At 48.8% G+C, this 26,833-nt stretch overlaps 1 non-coding gene and 7 pseudogenes across 1 annotated transcript; all 8 read right to left on the reverse strand.

The window, feature by feature from the left end:
- Nucleotides 1-3,658: 3,658 nt before the first annotated feature.
- Nucleotides 3,659-3,778, reverse strand: LOC141267733 (5S ribosomal RNA; annotated as a pseudogene).
- Nucleotides 3,779-4,399: 621 nt separating this feature from the next.
- LOC141266945 (5S ribosomal RNA) lies at nt 4,400-4,518 on the reverse strand. The gene has a single exon (XR_012320964.1). It is a non-coding gene; the product is annotated as a 5S ribosomal RNA (ribosomal RNA).
- A 9,617-nt stretch (nt 4,519-14,135) lies between these two features.
- Nucleotides 14,136-14,254, reverse strand: LOC141269699 (5S ribosomal RNA; annotated as a pseudogene).
- A 958-nt stretch (nt 14,255-15,212) lies between these two features.
- On the reverse strand, nt 15,213-15,332 carry LOC141268575 (5S ribosomal RNA; annotated as a pseudogene).
- Nucleotides 15,333-15,953: 621 nt separating this feature from the next.
- LOC141267813 (5S ribosomal RNA) lies at nt 15,954-16,072 on the reverse strand (annotated as a pseudogene).
- A 935-nt stretch (nt 16,073-17,007) lies between these two features.
- Nucleotides 17,008-17,127, reverse strand: LOC141268295 (5S ribosomal RNA; annotated as a pseudogene).
- Nucleotides 17,128-22,750: 5,623 nt separating this feature from the next.
- LOC141268996 (5S ribosomal RNA) lies at nt 22,751-22,869 on the reverse strand (annotated as a pseudogene).
- A 981-nt stretch (nt 22,870-23,850) lies between these two features.
- On the reverse strand, nt 23,851-23,970 carry LOC141267461 (5S ribosomal RNA; annotated as a pseudogene).
- Nucleotides 23,971-26,833: the final 2,863 nt, after the last annotated feature.

Consider the following 26,833-nt stretch of genomic DNA (forward strand, 5'->3'; position numbering starts at 1 on the left):
TGGATAAGGGCAACCACACATCAAAATGGTTTACAAAGCAAATTTATATTTAGAATAATTTTCCACATGATAATATTCTTGAATAACTATAATATTATTTTTAATGGTTACCTAAATAGGTACACACCTCTCTTTAGTCAAATCTATGCTACTCATCGATATGAAATTTATGCACAATATTTCTAGAAGAATAATTATTTTTAATTTGGTTCTGATATATACATAAATTTTATAAAATAATATTTTTGATATTAAGGGGGAAAATGTGTTTTTGATCCTGATTACATAATCACTTTTGATCAATACTTATTTTCCACACATTTTAATAAAGAAGAAATAATAATAAGGTACTATGGTATAATTAAGAAGGGTATTACATGCAAAGTTGCATAATTTAATATTTTTTGGTGGTACAAGGTTATGACAAATATGAAATCATCCAGATAATGGAGATATAAGGGTATTTTTTATGGAGAATATAATTACTCTGCATTTGTCATTAAAATTTAAAGGCCTTACTTTTATTTTTATTCTTATTTTTACTCTTAATTTTATTTTTCATTTTTAAAATGTTATTCTTACTTTATACTTCTTATTTTTCTATTTTTTCATTTTTTAATTCTCATTTGATTTTATTTGAGTTCAATATCTCAATTGAGAAAACACATTAATATTTAATAAAGTAATGTCTAATACAAGAGTATTGCTTCATTAAATATATATTGCTAAGGAAAAAAATGTTTACATTTTCTGAGTAAACACAACAATTCATTCATTCATTTATTCATTCATTCATTCATTCATACATTCATATATTTATTCATTTTGGTTCAGGAGTATACATTCTTTGATGTTATTGGTTTAATAAAGATATAAAAACTTGTTTTTTCAAAATACACTGACACCTATGGGTTGGAAAAGGTAATTACACCTATGACATAAAAATGTTCTATCATATGGAGAACTTGATTGATAATGAATTATTATCTATTATTGTTTATTATTCCAAACATAATTTATTTTAATATTTTGATAATAATTAGATGGATATTACTGATTGCTATGGTACGCTGTGATATTATAGGTTAGGAAAAACTGCCAGATTTGGTATCAGATTAGGGAATGAAGACTTCAATCAAGACATCGCAATTATGAATTCTATCTTAATAAAGACTTTTAATTTTTATAAATCAAAGAGATTCTCAAAAGTTACAAGAAGAAGCAACTGATATCCGGACGTCTCAGAAGGTAACAGGTGTGAATGCTGAGTGTTATAATAGACTGTGTCCATTACATACAATACAATTCACACCACTGATCACCAGGACGGCAGAGGACGATGATCCTATATGTACTGTGTTGTGTTAAGCTTCATCACGTTCCAGTGGTTTCTTATCACCTGCAACGCTTCAATGAAAGCTGGTGAACAGGTAATACCTGGCATATGTGTCCTGTATATAAAGGACTGAGTACTGGTTATGATGCTATATAAAGCAGGAAAGTGTCAAGTTAACCCTTGCTTTACTGACCAAAGACGTCACATCTGTTCGAAAAGTGACACGAGACCAGTGCGGACACACGGAAGATTCCAAAGACGATCCAACGTAAGTCCAGGTGACACTGCACATATATTAAAGCTACATTTCATCCATGGACTTTGTTTTCTTATCAACTGACACACATGATCTTTCTAATAAAGAGTACAGTTTATGGACTGAACAATAATGAACACAATTATGGACTGTACAATATCTACATGCTGTAATTTATTTCAAAGAAATTTTCATCTAAAGACTGTGTTATAAAAGAACCAAGAAGAAGACGAGACGACGACCCGATGACATCAGATGATGACGATTGAACCCGCGATTGCTTCAATTTAGATATAGGGAAGTATAATTATACATATTAAATGAATATTAGTCACGGCTTACCATAACATGAATTCACATCATTATATAACAATAATCCGATATTGATACTATTATTACTATTATTATTATTATGGAAATTTAATGATATTGCCAAGGAAGAAGGAAAGAAAAAATGATTGATGAATGTATCTTCTTTTGAGAAATTTCAGTTAAAGTCCTTTTATTCTCAAAAAAGGGGGAAATGTTAAATGGTTAATTATGGAAATTCATTTGGAATGTTAATCGATAATCATTTTTCTGAGTTCTATGCCTCAGCCATCGTGTCTAGTTGACATGCGCTATTTGTGTGTGTATTTTTGGTTCACTACCATATGTAGAACAGGTGTCCATACGACTGGCTATAAAAGCCCATGGTACAGAAAGGGGGGCTCTCTTGCTGTGCCCACCCCACAAGACATAGAATCTTCATGCTGAGAAGCAGATGACATGTAGGCCTGGACACATGCTGGACAAAGACATGATTTACCAGCCAGGATCCAAGGAAAGATGGGTGAATCTCAACAATTAAGCTAATTATGGACAAATGGACAATTACTTTATAACTAATTATTGTATGTACCTGCTGCAATCTGATTCTTTTTAATCGACAATCCAAGAAAAAATAGATACATTTTTTTATAAGAATATCGTGATATTGATACTTTGAGAAGTCCTCAGTAGAAAAAAATAATACAGGAAGAGTATTGTTTTACAGTTTCCTATCCAAGTACTAACCAAGCCCAACCTTGCTTAGCTTCCAAGATCAGATGAGATCGGGTGTGTTCAGGGTGGTGTGGCCATACGCAGAGACAAGCCTCTCACTTGCTGCTTTTCTACTTTGACGTCTGGCTGCCGGCTGCCCTTTCCAGTGCTCAGCAAGACCAGGTCCTTTTGTGCTTTCCCTTCTCTTCAATTTTTTTGCTGGCTTCCTTAAAAGGTCTTGTAGACACAACGCCCCACTCAGAGCCGCTGAGCTCACTGATCGGCTGCAGCGCTGTCGACGGAACGTCAGCTTCACGGCCAATGCCACAGGCCGGGAGCAGAGGCGAGACTCACCGGTAGACCCGGGTAGGGTGAGTAGAGTGCGGTTAGTTGCTTTCTAATAGGCTGCAGCCGGGGATTAACTTTTAATGAAAGGGAACAATCCCTTTGACTGTCTGCAGCGCGCCACACCTAGGAAGCGCACTCTCACACACAAGCCAGCATGCACACGTGCTCGCACGTGACAACACCCCCTATCTGCCCCTACAACCTCTCCATCACCATGCGTCAGATTCTCCTGCCTGTTTTATGATTTCAGGGCCCTAGCAGGAATCACCCCCCCTCCCCAATTCCTTCCGCACCTTCCTTGCCTTCCTTGCACTGAGGTTAGCTCTTTGTCAGCCGTCTGGCTTGGTTACACAAGCTTCTTTGCAGAGAAACATGTTACTTCTGCTGGCCCTCGCTAGGCGGCCGGCATCCAAAACCTTCCCTGGGCACCTGCTGAAAGCCTGGCCCCTTCACGGCCCCGGGTGCTTTTAACGCCATCATTTCCACACGGCGAGCTGCGGAGTCAATAAGCACTCCTAGCCGTGGCAAGGAGCTCGGTGTCAGGCCTGCGTGAAGGCGGCGGGGTAGCGTACTTATCTGCCAACTGGCTCAGACGCCTTGGGGCTTCCATCATCTAAGTTACTTTGGGTCGGTGTCCGGCAAGGCGCCGTTCCATGCTAGCCGAGCTGGGCAGTAGGTAAAAACGTCATCAAAATGGTCTACAGCACCCGTTATTCCCAGGAGGTCTCCCATCCAAGTACTCTCCGAGCCCAGCCCTGCTTTGCTTCCGAGATCAGATGAGATCAGGCGTATCCAAGGTGGTATGGCCAGTAGAAGCTGCTCGATCCATCGCCCGGCCAGCCTTTCTCAGCATCGCTTGGTGGCGAGCAATCTGGCCGTGACGGGGCGGGCTCCGAAGGGTCCATGCAAAGTCTGTGCCGTCCCTACAGGTGTGGTTTGTTTAGCAGTGATTCACCCGCCGCATCAGGTGTCTTCAAAAATGTCTCGGCGCAGGGTCTCCTGCAGGCTAAACCCTTCATCGCGGTAATGTGACAGAAAGAGCAAGCTGGACCCGTAACTTGGGGGCGGAGCGAGACGTCCAGGGGTGAATGAAGGAAGAGGGTGAAATGGTTGCCAGTGACTTTGAGCTGCTCTTCAGGGGGGAGGGTCGTGTTGCCTGCAAAGGCCTTCTGCTTGGGGTTACCGGTGGTTGCCTCCAGCCACGGGGGAGACGCTGGTCCTGGTGAAAAGGAGCCTAGTATTAAAAGTAAAGAAGCAACAATGCTGGAGGCCCACGGTGATCAGAAGGAAGCTGGTATTTTGCAGAGATGAAATAGCGCAAGAGAGAAAGCAAATGAAAAAAAGAAAAGAGAATGAATGTGTTCAGTTGTGAAAGGGAATGGAAAAAAGGCATAGAAGAGAGTGCCCCCTGCTGGTGGAAGGAAGGAAAAAGCAAAAGCCTACAGCACCTGGTATTCCCAGGTGGTCTCCCATCCAAATACTAACCAGGCCCAACCCTGCTTAGCTTTTGAGATCAGACGAGATTGGGCGTGTTCAGGGTGGTGTGGCCGTAGGCAGAGACTAGCCTCTCACTTGCTGCTTTTCTACTTTGACGTCTGGCTGCCAGCTGCCCTTTCCAGTGCTCAGCAAGACCAGGTCCTTTTGTGCTTTCCCTTCTCTTCAATTTTTTTGCTGGCTTCCTTAAAAGGTCTTGCAGACACAACGCCCCACTCAGAGCCGCTGAGCTCACTGATCGGCTGCAGCGCTGTCGACGGAACGTCAGCTTCACGGCCAATGCCACAGGCCGGGAGCAGAGGCGAGACTCACCGGTAGACCCGGGTAGGGTGAGTAGAGCGCGGTTAGTTGCTTTCTAATAGGCTGCAGCCGGGGATTAACTTTTAATGAAAGGGAACAATCCCTTTGACTGTCTGCAGCGCGCCACACCTAGGAAGCGCACTCTCACACACAAGCCAGCATGCACACGCTGCCCTTACAACCTCTCCGTCACCATGTGTGTCACCCTGGCCTGGATGCCACAAAATGTATTAAAGCTGTGTCTGAGAGCAAGGGGGAGGTTCTCTGGTCAGGGGAACATTAGCATGCAATGCCTCCTGTCTCAGTCCAGTAGGGGGAGCAGGCTGCCCCTATAAAAGCTGGTGCTGGGGGCAGGGTTAGAGAGAACTGGATTTCCTGTCTCAGCTCTGAGACGTGTCCCAGAGTGGAGCAGGGACAGAAAGTTGATTGCACCTAAGAGGAAGTGTGGCAGGAGGAGAGCCACAAGCCAGAGACAAGAGGCAAAGAGAGCCTGTCTTGGCAGAGAAAAGACTTAATTTTACCAGACTTTGGTGTCTGAGGCTGGAAGAATTCCACATCCCCCAGCAGAGAACTAGTCCGCAAGGGACTGTACATTCCTTGGCCTAAGAAGCCTGGAGACCCTGCCACAACCGAAGGGACCAGTAAAGCCGTACAAGGCTGGGAGCAGAAAGGAACCCACGTCGCAGGCCATACAGGCGAGAATACACGGAAAGCTCGGAAACGTGGGCTGTTACCCTATCAGGAAGAGATAGCCAGAAGGAGCGCAGAAAGCACAGTAGGCCTACACCCTCACCCTGACCAGGGCCAATTTCCCCGTTGCTCTCAGACGTCCAGGTCCCCTCCTAGCCGGGACTGTTTATGGGTCAGTTTACCTGTTGTAGTAAAGACCCTGGACTGCAACTTGTTGTCTGTGTGCTCCTTGCTCCTCCCGCACTATCAGCACTGGGATTCTCACTACCATCACTCCCACCATCCATTATACTGCCCTGGGGCCGCACTCTTCCCGTGGGGAGTCACACTACCCTATCTGCACACCTCATCAGCCCCAGCGGTCTGCATGCAGCGGCGGTTCCTAATAACCGCAATCCACGGGTGGCGTAGTCGGACATTATCAGCAGAACGTAGCAGACTACCATTGGCCTGACCACCCTGAGCCACGGAACCGGGTCGCCACTACTACCCCCATCGTCTCCCTATTGCCCGGATCCGAGTGCCCCACGGCCCAGGGGGCGAGTCAGCTTTGGCGTAGTCAGCAGGATTTCGTGCCCGCAACCACCGGGTACTGCGTGCCTGAAAAAGACTTTTGTAAACTTACCTGTGGCGAAGTTTCCCGCCATCCGGAGCCGATTCCCGCCATCGGACGCCATCTTGGACCGTTTCCCGCCGTCTTCTGCCTTCTTCCCGCCATCCGCAGCTGCTTCCCGCCATCGGACGCCATCTTCAGGACGCCGCGCGGGAAGAAGAGGGGCGTGGACGTCAAAACCGCGCGAGATCCGAAGCTCCGCCCCACGCTCCGACGCTGCGCAAGGTCCTGGAAGGGAGAGAGAGCGACGCTGACGTCATCAGGACGCGACGCCAGGTCCTCGTCCATAGCAGCAGCAGCGGAGCCGCGGCCTACAGAAGAGGATCGCCGGAAGGTAGGCCACGCTTAACTAGGGGGGAGGAAGATGTCAGACACAGAGGCGCCCACTACCACCAACGCAGCTGCAGCAGCAGTGATGCCCTTTTCCCTGCCCTACATCCCTGGAGCGGCCTGGCTGCCCAAATACTCAGGGGAGCCCCATGCCCTAACTGACTTTAAGGAAAGGCTATAGAGTTTGTTCCAGGTTTACCCCCTGACAGAGGAGCAGAAGGTCAGCATATTGACAGGGCAGTTAACTGGCGCAGCCCAAAGGGAGGTAAAATCATGGCCCACTGAGGAGAAAAGGACTGTGAAGGGTATCCTGGCCCGGCTTCGGGGTACCTTTGATACACGTACCTCCCCTGAGATTAAAATGAGGTTCTATGGATGTAGGCAGCGGGCACAGGACAGCATTAGAGACTATGCCCTAAATCTGCAGGAAGCCTTGAGGGCTATTCAACAAACTGACCCTGGCAGTGTGCAGGAAACCGATAAGCTGCTAACAGAACAATTCATAGAAGGTCTGCTGTCTAGCGCCCACAGGGCCCAACTGCGCCTCATGTTCTTTCAGAACCCCGACCTGACCTTTGCCCAATTTAAGGACAGGGCCATAAGGGTGCTCCGTGAATCTGTAACCAGTGGCGCTATAAACCCCCGCGCCCTGCTATCACCTACCACCAGGAGGCGGCGCCCTCCTCTATGGACTCCGTGGAGGCTGATGCACAGGCCCTGAACCAAGCCCCGTCGAAAGGCCTGCACCACCAAGTCCAGGAGCTAACCAGGAGCGTCGCGGCGTTGACCAGAACCGTCCAGGCGTTGCAAGTGGACCCGTCAAGACCCATCGAGCTGGCTTCAAGCCCACAGACCGCTACGCAGAGGATGGACAGCCCATTTGCCGTCGATGCAACCAGCCCGGACACATTTCCAGGTACTGTAATTTAAACGGGTCCAACCTGGGGCAGAGGGCCGACCCCCAGGCATAAGATCACCAGGCCCTTATAATTGGCGTGATAAGTACGTTGGGGGGCACCCAGTTTTACCCGTGGTGCTGGACGGTATCCCCATGAGCGCCTTGCTGGATACTGGGTCGCAAGTAACCACAATCCCTTATGTACTTTTTAAGCAGTATTGGACTGATGCTGATATCACACGGTATCCAGACAGTAACTTGAGCATCATCGCCAGTAATGGCTTACCCGTGCCGCAGATGGGGTTCAAGGAGATGACCATTAAAATTGGTAAAGTTGAACTGCCGGCACAGGGAGTGATTATTGTGGACATTGACGGTCATGAAAGTCATCCTAAAATAACTGTGGGTACTAACATAATTGAAAATTGTCTTTCAGAGGTAATTGTAATTCTACAACAGGTGGCGGTGAATGCTAGTTCCAGCCAACAGAGGGTCCTCAACAAGGAGATAAAAGCCCTGATGAGACGGCAGCAGGTAGAACTGTCTGGTGGTGAGATCGGTAGTGTAAGACTGAGTGACCCATTCCCCATTTCCATGCCTCCCAAAAGTGAAATGATGATCTGGTGTCGGACTGCAATCGGGTTGAGAGGTAGAGACTACCAAGCCATGGTAGAACTCGTGTACTCAGACAGCAGGCCCACCATTTTGACAGCCCGGGGGGTGGTTGATGTCCGTCATGGGAGGGTGCCCGTCCGCATCCTCAACATTGGGGAGAGGGAAGTACACTTACCCAGGTACGCTACACTCGCCAAACTGTTTGTTGTCGAACACCAAGCTATCAGGGCCGTGGAACCCTTGCCTCCATCTCCTCAGGCGGAGGGTAATGGCTCCCAGAAACAAAAGGAGGACTGGTGCCAGAAACTCCATGTGGGTGCTGACTCCACTCCCCTGCACCAAAAACAAGGAGTCTACCGGGTGGTACAGGAGTACGAGAGAGTCTTTAGTAAGCACCCGCTGGACTTCGGCAGAGTAAAGGGGATAGAACACCACATCCCGACAGGGAGCCACCCACCAATAAAAGAGAGACACAGGCCTGTACCCCCTGCACATTATCAGAACGCCAAGGGCATGCTAAGAGAGATGAAGGAAGCTGGGGTCATTAGAGATAGCTGTAGCCCCTGGGCAGCCCCCTTGGTTCTGGTGAAAAAGAAAGACGGCACCATGAGAATGTGCGTGGACTATAGACAAATCAACCGTATCACCCACAAAGACGCATACCCGCTGCCTAGAATAGAGGAGTCTTTAGCCGCACTAAAATCTGCTAACTTCTTTTCTACTTTGGACCTTACTAGCGGGTACTGGCAGGTTCTTGTGGCAGAGGCTCACAAGGAGAAGACCGCCTTCACCACCCCGATGGGACTGAGCGAGTTCAACTGTATGCCTTTCGGGCTCTGCAACGCACCAGGGACCTTCCAACGGCTGATGGAATGCTGTCTAGGGCACCGAAACTTCAATACGGTCCTCCTTTACCTGGACGACGTGATCGTCTATTCGAAGACCTACGAGGACCATCTAAAGCACCTGGCCGAGGTGTTCGAAGCCCTGGCAGGCTATGGCCTGAAGGTGAAACCATGGAAGTATCACCTGCTGAAACCAAAGGTCCAGTACCTAGGGCACGTGGTAAGCGCGGAAGGAGTGGCCCCCGACCCTGACAAAGTCACGGGAATCAAGAGCTGGCCAAGCCCCTCGAACATCAAAGAGGTGAGACAGTTTCTCGGGTTGGTAGGCTACTACCGAAGGTTCATCCCCGGGTTCACTAAGATGGCAGCTCCTATGCAGGACCTCCTGATCAGACAGTCTAAGTCCCGAAGTCAAAAGCCACCCTTCAAGTGGGATAAACCGGAAGAGGAGTCCTTCCGCCAGCTAAAGATGGCCCTCACGGGGGATGAGATCCTGGCCTACCCTGATTACGGCCAGCCTTTCATTCTCCACACAGATGCCAGTAATGTGGGACTGGGAGCCGTACTGTCCCAAAACCAACAGGGCAGAGAACGGGTGATCGCATACGCCAGTCGGAAGCTGAGGCCCACCGAGAGGAACCCGGAGAATTACAGCTCCTTCAAGCTAGAATTCTTGGCGGTGGTGTGGGCCATGACGGAACGCTTTAAGCATTACCTGGCCTCCGCAAAGTTCACCGTGTACACGGACAACAACCCGTTGACACACCTGGACAATGCAAGACTGGGTGCCCTGGAACAGCGGTGGATGGCCCGTCTCTCCAACTATGACTTCGTGATCAAGTACCGGGCAGGCAAAACCAACGCCAACGCGGACGCCCTATCAAGAATGCCTCACTTACCTGAAGGTGACGAAGACCCAGAAGAGCTGGAGGAGGTAGAACTCCCCGCGTTTCACCGGTATGGAGCCGCTCAACACTCTCACCGCGTGAAGGAGGAGGATCTAACAACTGTGATGATGAATCCCCTACTTCACCACAGCTGGGCCGAGACCCAAGATAGTGACCCTGCAGTCCGCCTGGTGAAAGATCTGCTGACCCGGGAAGACGCCCGCCTAGATCCAGATGCCCCAGAGGAAGCCAAGCAGCTATGGAAGGAGAAGAGCAAGCTGTTCCTCTACGAAGGCAAGTTGTGCAGAAGGATTGTCAACCACCGGACGCACGAGCTGACCTGGCAAGTCGTGGTCCCAAGGCGAGATGCAGCTATGGTTCTGGGGGCTTTCCATGACAGAGCGGGACACTTCGGTTGGAAGAAACTGGAGTTCCTACTAAGAGGAAGGTTCTTTTGGGTCGGCATGAGAGGAGCTGTAGAAAAATGGTGCAGAGACTGTGGCCCTTGTCACCTGAGGAGGAAGGACCGCACCAGCCAGAAGACACCCTTGAGGCCCATCGTCACCACGCAGCCTCTTGAGCTGGTAGCTCTGGACCATGTCAAATTGGCTCCCAGCCGGTCAGGATACATCTATGCCCTGACAATCGTGGACCACTATTCCCGTTTTCTAGTGGTGGTCCCGGTAAAGGACTTGACAGCCCAAACAGCGGCCAGAGCCTTCCAGCAATACTTCTGCCGTCCACACGGGTATCCGGAACAGGTCCTGACAGACCAGGGTCCAGCGTTCGAGGCTGAAATCTTCCAGGAGTTCTGCAACCTCTATGGCTGTAAGAAAATTCGGACAACACCTTACCATCCACAAACCAACGGGATGTGTGAGAAGATGAACAATATAGTCATTGATCTCCTGAAGACGTTGCCCCTGGAGGAACGCAGCCTGTGGCCAGAAAAACTGCCGGACCTGATAGACCTATACAACAATATCCCGGTGAATGCTACCAACTGCACCCCGGCTTACCTGATGCGAGCCAGACCGGGTAAGCTGCCCGTAGACCTGGAGATGGGAGTCCTAATACCTGAGGACACCTCCCCGGATGCGGACTGGGATACGGAAAGGCAACTGCAGTACAAGATGGTACAGGAGAGTGTGGAGAAGAGCCTGGCCCAGGTGAGAGAGAAGCAAGAAAGACTCTTCAATCAACACGCCCCTGCTGGTCCCCTAGAACCTGGTGAGCAAGTCCTAAAGCGAAAAAGAAGGCTACATAAGTTGGACGACCAGTGGGAAAGGGAACCCTACACCGTACTGCAGTCTGACCACGACAACCCAAAGGTGTGCGTAATCACCAAGGACGGAGGAGAAACCACTAGTGTCGTCTCCAGAGACCACCTCAAAAGGTGCCCCGAGCAACTCCGTAGTGCAGAAGAGGATCAGAGTGACCTTGAACCCGCAGAGGACAAGGAAGAAATGATCAGCACCATTCTCGGAGAGTTCCCTCAGTCCTGGACTTGCATAAATGATGCCATAGTGGTACCCGTCCTGCATTTCCTGCAACCGGCCCAGCAACAACCAACACCAGAGCCGGAAGGTGAAGAGGAGCCAGCAGTTCCAGAGGCAGAAGAGCCTGTACCAGCAGCCCAGGAGAGTCAACCCTCTGCTGACAGTGAGCCTGCCATGCCTGCGGTAAGCCAAAGAACCCGCAGACAGCTGCCTGCCCTACCTGTACACCCAGCTGGTAGCTGTACCCCTAACGCTAGTGGGGAAAGCCAGGTTGGTCCACCACCAGACAGTGGGTTAAGGAGGTCAACCAGGAGCACAAAGGGGCAGATGCCCGCTCGCTGGAGAATATAGAGTGTACTAAGATTGTAAATAACCCTGTTGCCAAATGTTGAAATGTTTGCCAAGTTACCTGCATGTTTATTAATAGTGTGTTTCAGTTTCTTGCAGCTACCGTAAGGACTCACAGGTTATGGACTTTTTATAACCGGGACCTTGTATGGACTGCATTCTGAGCCTAACCCAGGAATGAACTAAGACTGTGAAGGACTTGGGGTAGGACAGACCCCCACCTGGTTAAGGCTCCCGTTGTATTGGTGATATGGACACCCGGTCACAGGCCACACTGTGACCTTAAGAACTCAATTTGTGCGTCGTCTGTCTATTAATGTTTTATTGTTATGCATATTGTCTTTGTTTATTGTTTAGTCCCGGAGTACTAAATTTCACTAGGGGGGAATGTGTCACCCTGGCCTGGATGCCACAAAATGTATTAAAGCTGTGTCTGAGAGCAAGGGGGAGGTTCTCTGGTCAGGGGAACATTAGCATGCAATGCCTCCTGTCTCAGGCCAGTAGGGGGAGCAGGCTGCCCCTATAAAAGCTGGTGCTGGGGGCAGGGTTAGAGAGAACTGGATTGCCTGTCTCAGCTCTGAGACGTGTCCCAGAGTGGAGCAGGGACAGAAAGTTGATTGCACCTAAGAGGAAGTGTGGCAGGAGGAGAGCCACAAGCCAGAGACAAGAGGCGAAGAGAGTCTGTCTTGGCAGAGAAAAGACTTAATTTTACCAGACTTTGGTGTCTGAGGCTGGAAGGATTCCACATCCCCCAGCAGAGAACCAGTCCGCAAGGGACTGTACATTCCTTGGCCTAAGAAGCCTGGAGGCCCTGCCACAACTGAAGGGACCAGTAAAGCCGTACAAGGCTGGGAGCAGAAAGGAACCCACGTCGCAGGCCATACAGGCGAGAATACACGGAAAGCTCGGAAACGTGGGCTGTTACCCTATCAGGAGGAGATAGCCAGAAGGAGCGCAGAAAGCACTGTAGGCCTACACCCTCACCCTGACCAGGGCCAATTTCCCCGTTGCTCTCAGACGTCCAGGTCCCCTCCTAGCCGGGACTGTTTATGGGTCAGTTTACCTGTTGTAGTAAAGACCCTGGACTGCAACTTGTTGTATGTGTGCTCCTTGCTCCTCCCGCACTATCAGCACTGGGATTCTCACTACCATCACTCCCACCATCCATTATACTGCCCTGGGGCTGCACTCTTCCCGTGGGGAGTCACACTATCCTAGCTGCACAACTCATCAGCCCCAGCGGTCTGCATGCAGGAGTGGTTCCTAATAACCGCAATCCACGGGTGGCGTAGTCGGACATTATTAGCAGAACGTAGCAGACTACCATTGGCCTGACCACCCTGAGCCACGGAACCGGGTCGCCACTACTACCCCCATCGTCTCCCTATTGCCCGGATCCGAGTGCCCCACGGCCCAGGGGGCGAGTCATATGCATCAGACTCTCCTGCCTGTTTTATGATTTCAGGGCCCTATCAGGAATCACACCCCCCCTCCCCAATTCCTTCTGCACCTTCCTTGCCTTCCTTGCACTGAGGTTAGCTCTTTGGCAGCCGTCTGGCTTGGTTACACAAGCTTCTTTGCAGAGATACATGTTACTTCTGCTGGCCCTCGCTAGGCGGCCGGCATCCAAAACCTTCCCTGGGCACCTGCTGAAAGCTTGGCCCCTTCACGGCCCCGGGTGCTTTTAACGCCATCATTTCAACACGGCGAGCTGCGGAGTCAATAAGCACTCCTAGCCGTGACAAGGAGCTCGGTGTCAGGCCTGCGTGAAGGCGGCGGGGTAGCATACTTAGCTGCCAACTGGCTCAGAGGCCTTGGGGCTTCCATCATCTAAGTTACTTAAGGTCGGTGTCCGGCAAGGCGGCGTTCCATGCTAGCCGAGCTGGGCAGTAGGGCAAAACGTCATCAAAATGGTCTACAGCACCCGGTGTTCCCAGGAGGTCTGCCATCCAAGTGCTGTCTGAGCCCAGCCCTGCTTTGTTTTCGAAATCAGACGAGATCGGGCGTATCCAAGGTGGTACGGCCAGTAGACACTGCTCGATCCATCGCCCGGCCAGCCTTTCTCAGGATCGCTTGGTGGCGAGCAATCTGGCTGTGACGGGGCGGGCTCCGAAGGGTCCATGCAAAGGCTGTGCCGTCCCTACAGGTGTGGTTTGTTTAGCAGTGATTCACCCGCCGCATCAGGTGTCTTCAAAAATGTCTCGGCGCAGGGTCTCCTGCAGGCTAAACCCTTCATCGCGGTAATGTGACAGAAAGAGCAAGCTGGACCCGTAACTTGGGGGCGGAGCGAGACGTCCAGGGGTGAATGAAGGAAGAGGGTGAGATGGTTGCCAGTGACTTTGAGCTGCTCTTCAGGGGGGAGGGTTGTGTTGCCTGCAAAGGTCTTCTGCTTGGGGTTACCGGTGGTTCCCTCCAGCCACGCGGGAGACGCTGATCCTGGTGAAAAGGAGCCTAGTATTAAAAGTAAAGAAGCAACAATGCTGGAGGCCCACGGTGATCAGAAGGATGCTGGTATTTTGCAGAGATGAAATAGCGCAAGAGAGAAAGCAAATGAAAAAAAGAAAAGAGAATGAATGTGTGCACTTGTGAAAGGGAATAGAAAAAAGGCACAGAAGAGAGTGCCCCCTGCTGGTGGAAGGAAAGAAAAAACAAAAGCCTACAGAACCTGGTAGTCCCAGGTGGTCTCCCATCCAAGTACTAACCAGTCCCAACACTGCTTAGTTTCCAAGATCAGACGAGATCAGGCATGTTCAGAGTGTTGTGGCCGTAGGCAGAGACAAGACTCTCACTTGCTGCTTTTCTACTTTAAAGTCTGGCTGCCGGCTGCCCTTTCCACTGCTCAGCAAGACCAGATCCTTTTGTGCTTTCCCTTCTCTTCAATTTTTTTGCTGACTTCCTTAAAAGGTCTTGTAGACAGAACGCCCCACTCAGAGCCGCTGAGTTCACTGATCGGCTGCAGCACTGTCGACAGAACGTCAGCTTGACGGCCAATGCCACAGGCCGGGAGCAGAGGCGAGACTCACCAGTAGACCCGGGTAGGGTGAGTAGAGCGTGGTTAGTTGCTTTCTAATAGCCTGCAGCCAGGGATTAACTTTTAATGAAAGGGAACAATCCCTTTGATTGTCTGCAGCGCGCCACACCTAGGAAGCGCGCTCTCACACACAAGCCAGCATGCACACGTGCTCGCACGTGACAACACCCCCTATCTGCCCCTACAAGCTCTCCGTCACCATGCGTCAGACTCTCCTGCCTGTTTTATGATTTCAGGGCCCTAGCAGGAATCACCCCCCCCTCCCCAATTCCTTCCGCACCTTCCTTGCCTTCCTTGCACTGAGGTTAGCTCTTTGTCAGCCGTCTGGCTTGGTTACACAAGCTTCTTTGCAGAGAAACATGTTACTTCTGCTGGCCCTCGCTAGGCGGCCGGCATCCAAAACCTTCCCTGGGCACCTGCTGAAAGCCTGGCCCCTTCACGGCCCCGGGTGCTTTTAACGCCATCATTTCCACACGGCGAGTTGCGGAGTCAATAAGCATTCCTAGCCAATAAGCATTCCTAGCCGTGGCAAGGAGCTCGGTGTCAGGCTTGCGTGAAGGCGGCAGGGAAGCATACTTAGCTGCCAACTGGCTCAGAGGCCTTGGGGCTTCCATCATCTAAGTTACTTAAGGTCGGTGTCCGGCAAGGCGCCGTTCCATGCTAGCCGAGCTGGGCAGTAGGGCAAAAGGTCATCAAAATGGTCTACAGCACCTGGTGTTCCCAGGAGGTCTCCCATCCAAGTACTGTCCGAGTCCAGCCCTGCTTTGCTTTCGAGATCAGACAAGATCGGGCGTATCCAAGGTGGTATGGCCAGTAGCCGCTGCTTGATCCATCGCCCGGCCAGCCTTTCTCAGGATCGCTTGGTGGCGAGCAATCTGGCCGTGACGGGGCGGGCTCCAAAGGGTCCATGCAAAGGCTGTGCCGTCCCTACAGGTGTGGTTTGTTTAGCAGTGATTCACCCGCCGCATCAGGTGTCTTCAAAAATGTCTCGGCGCATGGTCTCCTGCAGGCTAAACCCTTCAACGCGGTAATGTGACAGAAAGAGCACGCTGGACCCGTAACTTGGGGGCGGAGCGAGACGTCCAGGGGTGAATGAAGGAAGAGGGTGAGATGGTTGCCAGTGACTTTGAGCTGTTCTTCAGGGGGGAGGGTCGTGTTGCCTGCAAAGGTCTTCTGCTTGGGGTTACTGGTGGTTGCCTCCAGCCACGCGGGAGACCCTGGTCCTGGTGAAAAGGAGCCTAGTATTAAAAGTAAAGAAGCAGCAATGCTGGAGGCCCACGGTGATCAGAAGGATGCTGGTATTTTGCAGAGATGGAATAGCGCAAGAGCGAAAGCAAATGAAAAAAAGAAAAGAGAATGAATGTGTGCACTTGTGAAACGGAATGGAAAAAAGGCATAGAAGAGAGTGCCCCCTGCTGGTGGAAGGAAGGAAAAAGCAAAAGCCTACAGCACATGGTATTCCCAGGCGGTCTCCTATCCAAGTACTAACCAGGCCCAACCCTGTTTATCTTCCAAGATCAGAGGAGATCAGGCGTGTTCAGGGTGGTGTGGCCGTAAGCAGAGACAAGCCTCTCACTTGCTGCTTTTCTACTGTGACGTCTGGCTGCCGGCTGCCCTTTCCAGTGCTCAGCAAGACCAGGTCCTTTTGTGCTTTCCCTTCTCTTCAATTTTTTTGCTGGCTTCCTTAAAAGGTCTTGTAGACACAACGTCCCACTCAGAGCCGCTGAGCTCACTGATCGGCTGCAGCGCTGTCGACGGAACGTCAGCTTCACGGCCAATACCACAGGCCGGGAGCAGAGGCGAGACTCACCGGTAGACCCGGGTAGGGTGATCAGAGCGCGGTTAGTTGCTTTCTAATAGCCTGCAGCCGGGGATTAACTTTTAATGAAAGGGAACAATCCCTTTGACTGTCTGCAGCGCGCCACACCTAGGAAGCGCACTCTCACACACAAGCCAGCATGCACACGTGCTCGCACGTGACAACACCCCCTATCTGCCCCTACAACCTCTCCGTCACCATGCGTCAGACTCTCCTGCCTGTTTTATGATTTCAGGGCCCTAGCAGGAATCACCCCCCCCCCCTCCCCAATTCCTTCCTTGCCTTCCTTGCACTGAGGTTAGCTCTTTGTCAGCCGTCTGGCTTGGTTACACAAGCTTCTTTGCAGAGAAACATGTTACTTCTGCTGGCCCTCGCTAGGCGGCCGGCATCCAAAACCTTCCCTGGGCACCTGCTGAAAGCCTGGCCCCTTCACGGCCCCGGGTGCTTTTAACGCCATCATTTCCACACGGCGAGCTGCGGAGTCAATAAGCACTCCTAGCCGTGGCAAGGAGCTCGGTGTCAGGCCTGCGTGAAGGCGGCAGGGTAGCGTACTTAGCTGCTAACTGGCTCAGAGGCCTTGGGGCTTCCATCATCTAAGTTACTTAAGGTCGGTGTCCGGCAAGGCGCCGTTCCATGCTAGCCGAGCTGGGCAGTAGGGCAAAATGTCATCAAAATGGTCTACAGCACCCGGTGATCCCAGGAGGTTTCCCATCCAAGTACTGTCCTAGCCCAGCCCTGCTTTGCTTTCGAGATCAGATGAGATCGGGCGAATCCAAGGTGGTATGGCCAGTAGACGCTGCTTGATTCATCGCCCGGCCAGCCTTTCTCAGGATCGCTTTGTTATGATCTGCTACAGAGAGTATGGAAAGAAAGGAGATTTATCCCTACAATAGAATTAAACTAGATCCCTACGATGTAACGGGGAAACTGATCCTGCGATCAGACCCGCTAAAGTCCTCGGCTAGTCTGAACGCAGACCTATAGATGTGAGGGAGGGATCCCTACAAGATCTAGGGACTGGGAAAAGTTGGACACCTCCTAGCAGAAATAGTAGCAGTCAAAGACAAACACACAACAAAAAGGCATAGGGGTCAGAAGACCTAGCAAAACTAACAGAGAACGGCAACAGAGCAACAAGCTAGCTCAACAGTAGTAAATACAAATGAAGTCCAGCAAAGCCAGGAGGGCGGAGCCGGATTAAATAGACAAAATGGTCATGTGACCAGCAAACTAAAAAAAAACTAACAGGAGAGTTGTAACAGTACCCCCTCTTCTAAGAGGATCCTCCGGATCCCCTAGGCCCAGGCTTACCAGGAAACCTGCTGTGAAACGCTCGGACAAGTCTGGGGGCAGAAACATAATCCGCTCTCACCCATGAGTTATCCTCAGGTCCGAAACCCTTCCAAGCGACGAGATACTGCAAACTCCCTCTATACCGTCTAGAATTTAGGATGCGGGAAATTTCATATTCCCCGTCCTCCACCACCGGAGGAACAGTGGCAGAGGCGTCACCATCCGACACATCAGGTTTTTTCAACAGAGAAACATGAAACACCGTATTAATCCTCCAGGACGTAGGAACCTCCAGCCTAACAGCAGATTGGTTAACTATCTGAAGTACCTTAAAGGGCCCTACGAACTTGGGACCCAATTTTTTAGAAGGAATCCTCAATCGCAGATTCTTAGAGGACAACCAAACCATGTCACCAACCGCAAACAAAACCTCTTGCCGTTTCCTATCAAAGTACCTCTTAGATTTTTTGTTAGCCTCCTGAAGATTACCACGCACATCCGTCCAAACTCTCTCCAAATCACCGGAAAAACTATCCTCCTCAGGCACAGCCGAAACCAATTTGGAAAATGACCCAAAAGACGGATGTCTCCCAGAACAACAAAAAAAAGGCGAACACCCAGCAGAAGAGGATGTATGGTTGTTAAGAGCAAATTCAGCAAGTGGCAGAAATTCAGACCACCCCTCTTGATTGTCTGCCACAAAACAACGCAAGAACTGCTCAACATCCTGGTTCTTCCTTTCTGTCTGGCCATTAGACTCAGGATGATATCCGGATGAAAACGACAAATGAACTCCCAACCTGTCACAAAAGGCACGCCAAAAACGAGCCACGAACTGAGGTCCCCTTTCAGAAACAATGTTAGTAGGAACACCATGTAGTCTGACAATCTCCTTGACAAAGGCCTTAGCGAGTGTCTTAGCGCAAGGCAGTTTGATGAAGGGAACCAAGTGACACATCTTGCTAAAACGGTCCACGACCACCCAGATGACCGTGAAACCTTCAGAGGGAGGAAGGTCAGTAATAAAGTCCATAGCCAGATGTGTCCAAGGTGCACTAGGAACCTCCAGAGGGCAAAGCAACCCCACAGCAGGAGCATGCGAAGACTTGGATCTTGCACACACAGTACATTGGCGCACCCACTTAATGACTTCCTTCTGCCATCCAGGCCACCAAAAACTGCGACCCACAAGTCTCTTGGTCTCAGAAATTCCTGGATGACCTGCCAACCGAGACTCATGACACTCAACAAACAAATCTCTCCTAAAGGTCCTAGGCACAAACAACCTCCCATGGGGAGTGTTAGATGGGGCATTCTCCTGTGCTTTAAGAATCTCATCCTCCAAAACGGAGTCCAAAGCAGCAATCACAACACCTTCTTGTAAAATGGACTCCTCTTCCTCCTCAACACCGACCATGGGAGAAAAGCTGCGAGACAAAGCATCCGCTTTAACATTCTTGGTACCCAGGATGTAAGTAACGGAAAAATTAAACCGCGAGAAAAAAAGTGCCCACCTAGCCTGACGGGCATTCAAGCGCTTGGCAGCATCAAGATAGATCAGATTTTTATGATCAGTGAAAACATGAATGGGAAATTCAGCACCTTCCAAGAGATGACGCCAGTGTTCAAATGCGAGTTTAATCGCCAGCAATTCCCGATTACCAATATCGTAATTAAGTTCAGTCTCGGAAAATTTTTTTGAAAAAAAGGCACAGGGATGTACTCCATCCTTGTTTTCCTGAGACAACACCGCACCAACCCCCACCGAAGAAGCATCAACCTCAACCAAAAACGGCTTAGTCACATCAGGCTGCATAAGGATGGGAGCAGAGGTGAACCTCTCCTTTAGAAACACAAAAGCTTCAATGGCCTCAGAAGTCCACTGAACCGCATTAGCACCTTTCCTGGTGAGATCGGTCAGCGGTTTGACAATAATAGAAATTTTTTTTATGAATTTTCTGTAATAATTGTCGAAACCCAAAAACCTCTGTATCGATTTCAAACCAATAGGCCTAGGCCATTCCTGCACAGCTTGAACTTTAACCGGGTCCATCTCAAAACCTTCACTGGAGATAATGTAGCTCAAAAAACTAATTCTCTGTACAGCGAACTCACATTTCTCCAGCTTAGCAAAAAGCGAATTGTCCATTAATAACTGTAATACCTCACGTACGCTCCGCCAATGAGACTCCAGATCCGGCGATTAAATCAAAATGTCATCCAAATGCACAACCACATTTTTGCCGATTAAAGGTCTAAGGATATCATTAATAAGATTCTGAAAAAATGCTGGAGCATTGGTGAGACCAAAAGGCATAACCAGATTCTCAAAATGACCCACAGGAGTGTTAAAAGCAGTCTTCCATTCATTACCCTCCTTCATGCGCAACAAATTGTATGCCCCCCGGAGATCAATTTTAAAGAACCACTTGGCCCCCACTAACTGGTTAAATAAATCAGGAATCAATGGCAGTGGGTAAGGATTGCGTACAGTAATTTTATTAATCTCACGAAAGTCCAGACAAGGACGTAAACCGCCATCTTTTTTTTTTACAAAAAAAAATCCAACAGCCACAGGAGACTTGGAAGGCCTAATGTGACCGGCGGCCAAGCTTGTCTGTATGTATTCTTCCAAAGCCTTTCTTTCAGGAATAGTAAGATTAAATAAACGACTCTTAGGAAGAGTCGCGCCAGGGACAAATTCAATGGTACAATCATAGTCTCTATGGGGAGGCAAAACCTGCGACTCCTCCTCAGAAAAAACTCTCCAAAAATCCTGAATAGGTACAGGCAATTCCCCTCTATCCACAGCAGCAATGTGCCCGGTACAACACTTGTCATAACACTTAGGGCTCCAGGACTTAATTTCATTGGTAGACCAATCCAGTACAGGATTGTGCAATTTTAAAAAGGGTAACCCCAATATTACTGGAGAAGGCAAATTATCCAATACCTCCAAATCCAAATTCTCTTGATGAATACCATTAATAGTGAAGGGAAATTCACAGACCTTGTGAGTAACACTCTTCAAGGGAGAGCCATCGACAGAAACCACAGCAATAGGGGATGTCAAAGTTTTAGGTTCTAATCTAAGTTTTTCCAAGAATCCCCCATCAATCACATTCAGAGTAGATCCATAATCCACAAATACCCGAAATTCAATTAATTCATCCTGAGCAGCAGTAGTGGCAGATAGGAATACTCCCTTAGAATTTAAACAGGCAATACGAGCATGACTGACCATTTTTTTTTCTTTCTTCTTACGAAGCACACAGCTCTTAATAAAATGACCAGAATTTCCGCAATAGAAACACAAGCCTTCAGAAAGTCGGCGGTCTTTTTCCTGAGAGCGGGGTGCCATCGCCTCAATTTCCATCGGCTCTCCATTGTCAGCACAGAACCTCTCAGGACTCGAAGCTGACATAGCAGAGGATTTGCTCTCATTAACCCTTTCACGCAGTCTCCTGTCCACCCGTATAGCTAATTGCATTGCCTCCTGCAAGTTTCCAGGTGTGGGATAAGCAATCAGTAAATCCTTTACCCTTTCACACAGCCCTGCAAGAAACAAGCTTTTCAAAGCAGAATCGTTCCACCCCACCTGGGCAGACCACCGACGGAAGTGAGAACAAAATTTTTCCACATTACCTGATCCCTGCCTCAAACGTCTTAATTCAGACTCAGCAGATGAGACACGATCAGGATCATCATACAACAAACCCAAAGCAGCAAAAAAACTATCCACTGATCTAAAGCACGGATCACTAGGTTGGAGAGAGAAGGCCCATCCCTGAAGATCTTTGCGCAAAAGTGACACTATGATCCCTATGCGCTGTGATTCATCACCAGAGGATCCGGGTCTCAAACGAAAATATAATAGACAAGCATTTTTAAAAGAAAAAAAATCTTGTTGTTTGCCAAAAAATAGATCAGGCAGACGTACCTTAGGTTCCACAAAATGCGCTCCAGAACAGCTACTCACGTGTTGTTGGAGCTTGGTCACCTCCAGAGAGAGTCCCTGCAAGCGTTGAGCCAAATCTTGCACCGAGACCATGATGGAAAACTGGAGGTCTTTCCTTAGAGAATTTTTTTTTTTTTTTTTTTTTTTATGGCTGGAATTACTGTTATGATCTGCTACAGAGACTAAGGAAAGAAAGGAGATCTATCCCTACAATAGAACTAAACTAGATCCCTACGATGTAACGGGGAACCTGATCCTGCGATCAGACCCGCTAAAGTCCTCGGCTAGTCTGAACGCAGACCTATAGATGTGAGGGAGGGATCCCTACAAGATCTAGGGACTGGGAAAAGTTGGACACCTCCTAGCAGAAATAGTAGCAGTCAAAGACAAACACACAACAAAAAGGCATAGGGGTCAGAAGACCTAGCAAAACTAACAGAGAACAGCAACAGAGCAACAAGCTAGCTCAACAGTAGTAAATACAAATGAAGTCCAGCAAAGCCAGGAGGGCGGAGCCGGATTAAATAGGCAAAATGGTCATGTGACCAGCAAACTAAAAAAAAACTAACAGGAGAGTTGTAACACGCTTGGTGGCGAGCAATCTGGCCGTGACGGGGCGGGCTCCGAAGGGTCCATGCAAAGGCTGTGCCGTCCCTACAGGTGTGGTTTGTTTAGCAGTGATTCACCCGCCACATCAGGTGTCTTCAAAAATGTCTCGGCGCAGGGTCTCCTGCAGGCTAAACCCTTCATCGCGGTAATGTGACAGAAAGAGCAAGCCTTTCCCGTAACTTGGGGGCGGAGCGAGACGTCCAGGGGTGAATGAAGGAAGAGGGTGAGATGGTTGCCAGTGACTTTGAGCTGCTCTTCAGGGGGGAGGGTCGTGTTGCCTGCAAAGGTCTTCTGCTTGGGGTTACCGGTGGTTACCTCCAGCCACGCGGGAGACGCTGGTCCTGGTGAAAAGGAGCCAAGTATTAAAAGTAAAGAAGCAACAATGCTGGAGGCCCACGGTGATCAGAAGGATGCTGGTATTTTGCAGAGATGAAATAGCGCAAGAGAGAAAGCAAATGAAAAAAAGAAAAGAGAATGAATGTGTGCACTTGTGAAAGGGAATGGAAAAAAGGCATAGAAGAGAGTGCCCCCTGCTGGTGGAAGGAAGGAAAAAGCAAAAGCCTACAGCACCTGGTATTTGCAGGTGGTCTCCCATCCAAATACTAACCAGACCCAACCGTGCTTAGATTCCAATATCAGACAAGATCGGGCGTGTTCAGGGTGGTTTGGCCGTAGGCACTGGCAAGCCTCTCACTTGCTGCTTTTCTACTTTGAAGGCACAGACAAGCCTCTCACTTGCTGCTTTTCTACTTTGAAGTCTGGCTGCCGGATGCCCTTTCCAGTGTTCAGCAAGACCAGGTCCTTTTGTGCTTTCCCTTCTCTTCAATTTTTTTGCTGGCTTCCTTAAAAGGTCTTGTAGACAGAACGCCCCACTCAGAGCCACTGATCTCACTGATCGGCTGGAGCGCTCTCGATGGAACGTCAGCTTCACGGCCAATGCCACAGGCCGGGAGCAGAGGCGAGACTCAACAGTAGACCCGGGTAGGGTGAGTAGAGCGCGGTTAGTTGCTTTCTAATAGCCTGCAGCCGGGGATTAACTTTTAATGAAAGGGAACAATCCCTTTGACTGTCTGCAGTGCGCCACACCTAGGAAGCGCACTCTCACACACAAGCCAGCATGCACACGTGCTCGCACGTGACAACACCCCCTATCTGCCCCTACAACCTCTACGTCACCATGCGTCAGACTCTCCTGCCTGTTTGATGATTTCAGGGCCCTAGCAGGAATCCCCCCCCTCCCCAATTCCTTCCGCACCTTCCTTGCCTTCCTTGCACTGAGGTTAGCTCTTTGTCAGCCGTCTGGCTTGGTTACACAAGCTTCTTTGCAGAGAAACATGTTACTTCTGCTGGCCCTCGCTAGGCGGCCGGCATCCAAAACCTTCCCTGGGCACCTGCTGTAAGCCTGGCCCCTTCACGGCCCCGGGTGCTTTTAACGCCATCATTTCCACACGGCGAGCTGCGGAGTCAATAAGCACTCCTAGCCGTGACAAGGAGCTCGGTGTCAGGCCTGCGTGAAGGGCGGCGGGGTAGCGTACTTAGCTGCCAACTGGCTCAGAGGCCTTGGGGCTTCCATCATCTAAGTTACTTAAGGTCGGTGTCCGGCAAGGCGCCGTTCCATGCTAGCCGAGCTGGGCAGTAGGGCAAAACGTCATCAAAATGGTCTACAGCACCCGGTGTTCCCAGGAGGTATCCCATCCAAGTACTATCCAAGCCCAGCCCTGCTTTGCTTCCGAGATCAGACGAGATCAGGCGTATCCAAGGTGGTATGGCCAGTAGGCGCTGCACGATCCATCGCCTGGCCAGCCTTTCCTAGGATCGCTTGTTGGCGAGCAATCTGGCCGTGATGGGGCGGGCTCCGAAGGGTCCATGCAAAGGCTGTGCCTTCCCTACAGGTGTGGTTTGTTTAGCAGTGATTCACCCGCCGCATCAGGTGTCTTCAAAAATGTCTCGGCGCAGGGTCTCCTGCAGGCTAAACCCTTCATCGCGTTAATGTTACAGAAAGAGCAAGCTGGACCCGTAACTTGGGGGCGGAGCGAGACATCCAGGGGTGAATGAAGGAAGAGGGTGAGATGGTTGCCAGTGACTTTGAGCTGCTCTTCAGGGGGGAGGGTCGTGTTGCCTGCAAAGGTCTTCTGCTTGGGTTTACTGGTGGTTGCCTCCAGGCACGCGGGAGACGCTGGTCCTGGTGAAAAGGAGCCTAGTATTAAAAGTAAAGAAGCAACAATGCTGGAGGCCCACGGTGATCAGAAGGATGCTGGTATTTTGCAGAGATGAAATAGCGCAAGAGAGAAAGCAAATGAAAAAAAGAAAAGAGAATGAATGTGTGCACTTGTGAAAGGGAATGGAAAAAAGGCATAGAAGAGAGTGCCCCCTGCTGGTGGAAGGAAGGAAAAAGCAAAAGCCTACAGCACCTGGCATTCCCAGGCGGTCTCTGTTAAATGGTTAATTATGGAAATTCATTTGGAATGTTAATCGATAATCATTTTTCTGAGTTCTATGCCTCAGCCATCGTGTCTAGTTGACATGCACTATTTGTGTGTGTATTTTTGGTTCACTACCATATGTAGAACAGGTGTCCATACGACTGGCTATAAAAGCCCATGGTACAGAAAGGGGGGGCTCTCTTGCTCTGCCCACCCCACAAGACACAGAATCTTCATGCTGAGAAGCAGATGACATGTAGGCCTGGACACATGCTGGACAAAGACATGATTTACCAGCCAGGATCCAAGGAAAGATGGGTGAATCTCAACAATTAAGCTAATTATGGACAAATGGACAATTACTTTATAACTAATTATTGTATTTACCTGCTGCAATCTGATTCTTTTTAATGGACAATCCAAGAATAAATAGATACATTTTTTTATAAGAATATCGTGATATTGATACTTTGAGAAGTCCTCAGTAGAAAAAAATAATACAGGAAGAGTATTATTTTACAATGGTGAGCCAGCCAGTCCTGTTTTTTTGTTTTTTAAATTAAGTAAGTGAATTTCTTCCGTGAACAAGGGGGGAGTCCTGACGAGCTGAACAGCTGTTGTTCACGTGTCAGTAAATTCACTAGTTTGTCACGAGAAGCAGAAAGGACCTACAGACTGAGGAAAGACAGGAAGCAGAGGTACTAACAAGGAACAGAATCACACAGGAAAAGAATCAGACGAACTGAAGACAGGACGTGCTGATGAAGAGAAGCCAAGGAATCTTAAGGTAAGCAAAATATGGATATAATTTCTTCTTTTGCTAAACAAAGTAATATTAATTTCAAAGTTAATATAGGAGATGACATAGAAGTTTTGTGGCTCAGTTTATACAAAGAATGTGAATTGCAGAATTTAAAGTTAACTTCTAAATTGGTAAAAAGAGACAAACAGAAATTGAGAAATAATCTACATTTGGTAGATTTTTTTCATAGTCTTGTGTTAGAGATTTCTAAGCAGGAAAATAGTGTAGAAGTGTCAGACGGTGATACTGATTCTGACTGTAATGTGGAAAATGAACAAGAAGTAAGACACGTGTCTGTAACTGAAGGTGACCTTGGGTCTGACCAAGAGACGGACATACAGAAACCTGACATGGGAGGAGACATGACTGACATACGAGAAACCGACATACTAGGTGATGTGGGAGGAGACGTGAGTGACGTAGGAGGAACGGACGTACAAGAGCCACTAAAAATATCAGAGAATTCTGGAATTACCCAGGCTCAACTCCAAATTAAAATGAGGAAAAATTTGCTGAAATTATACAAAATCATGCCAAAATATGATGTCAAAATCCATGCCTGTAGAAATTCAGAGACATTTGAGAGCTTCTCTGATAAGTTTGATTTATCCAATGAGGAGAGGAATCAATTATTTAAAATATGGATTCCTGTGACATTGTCCAGACGTTTACATTTAATTCCCTGTGAAAATGACTCTCCTAATGGATGGGAAAATGATTCGGACAGATTAAGATATTTAATTTATTGTGTCCCAAAGGATTTTCCCAACATAGAAGATCTTCAGAAACGAAGGATTGGTAGGAAGGAATGTACATATACATTCATTTCCATATTTGAACGGTTGTACAAAGCTCTCATCAAAAATGGAAAAGTACAACATATGATAACAACTTTTGTACAAAAATTCAAATTCCTAAATTCAGTTTCCCAAGTTATGGCATCACAAAAAAATTCATTATTTGAATGTCCGCAGATGCTGGATTTTGTTAGAAAACATGAGAATCGTGAAAAGAAAATAAATCAAGCTAAATTTATAAAACCAGGAAAGGTAAAATCTTACCAAAAGCCAATATCAAACTCTCCTAGACTGAGTCATCCCCATAGTGAACTCTATCAAATACGCAGAAGATTTCATATATGTTATAAGCCATATCAGCCAGTGCAAAGATCCATCTCTCCACAGAATGAGTTAATTCTCAGTCAGAACTGTGATTCTCTAAAAAGGAAAATGGCTGAAACTGATGGACAGAGACAGGTGAGACGACCAACTCACAGTGACGTCATGGAATGTGGACAGAAGAACAGGCAGCTCTCTGAGGTTTTGAAGGATAGAAAAATGTCTTTCCTAAATAGGGCGTTCCTGGAGATATTTGAGAGAGACAGAAGATTTGGTTTAGGGAGTGGCTAAGGAAAAA

Source organism: Phyllobates terribilis, unplaced genomic scaffold (assembly GCF_046119375.1).
Source record: "Phyllobates terribilis strain yellow unplaced genomic scaffold, ASM4611937v1 Scaffold_4__5_contigs__length_816908805, whole genome shotgun sequence".
Lineage (NCBI taxonomy): Eukaryota > Metazoa > Chordata > Amphibia > Anura > Dendrobatidae > Phyllobates > Phyllobates terribilis.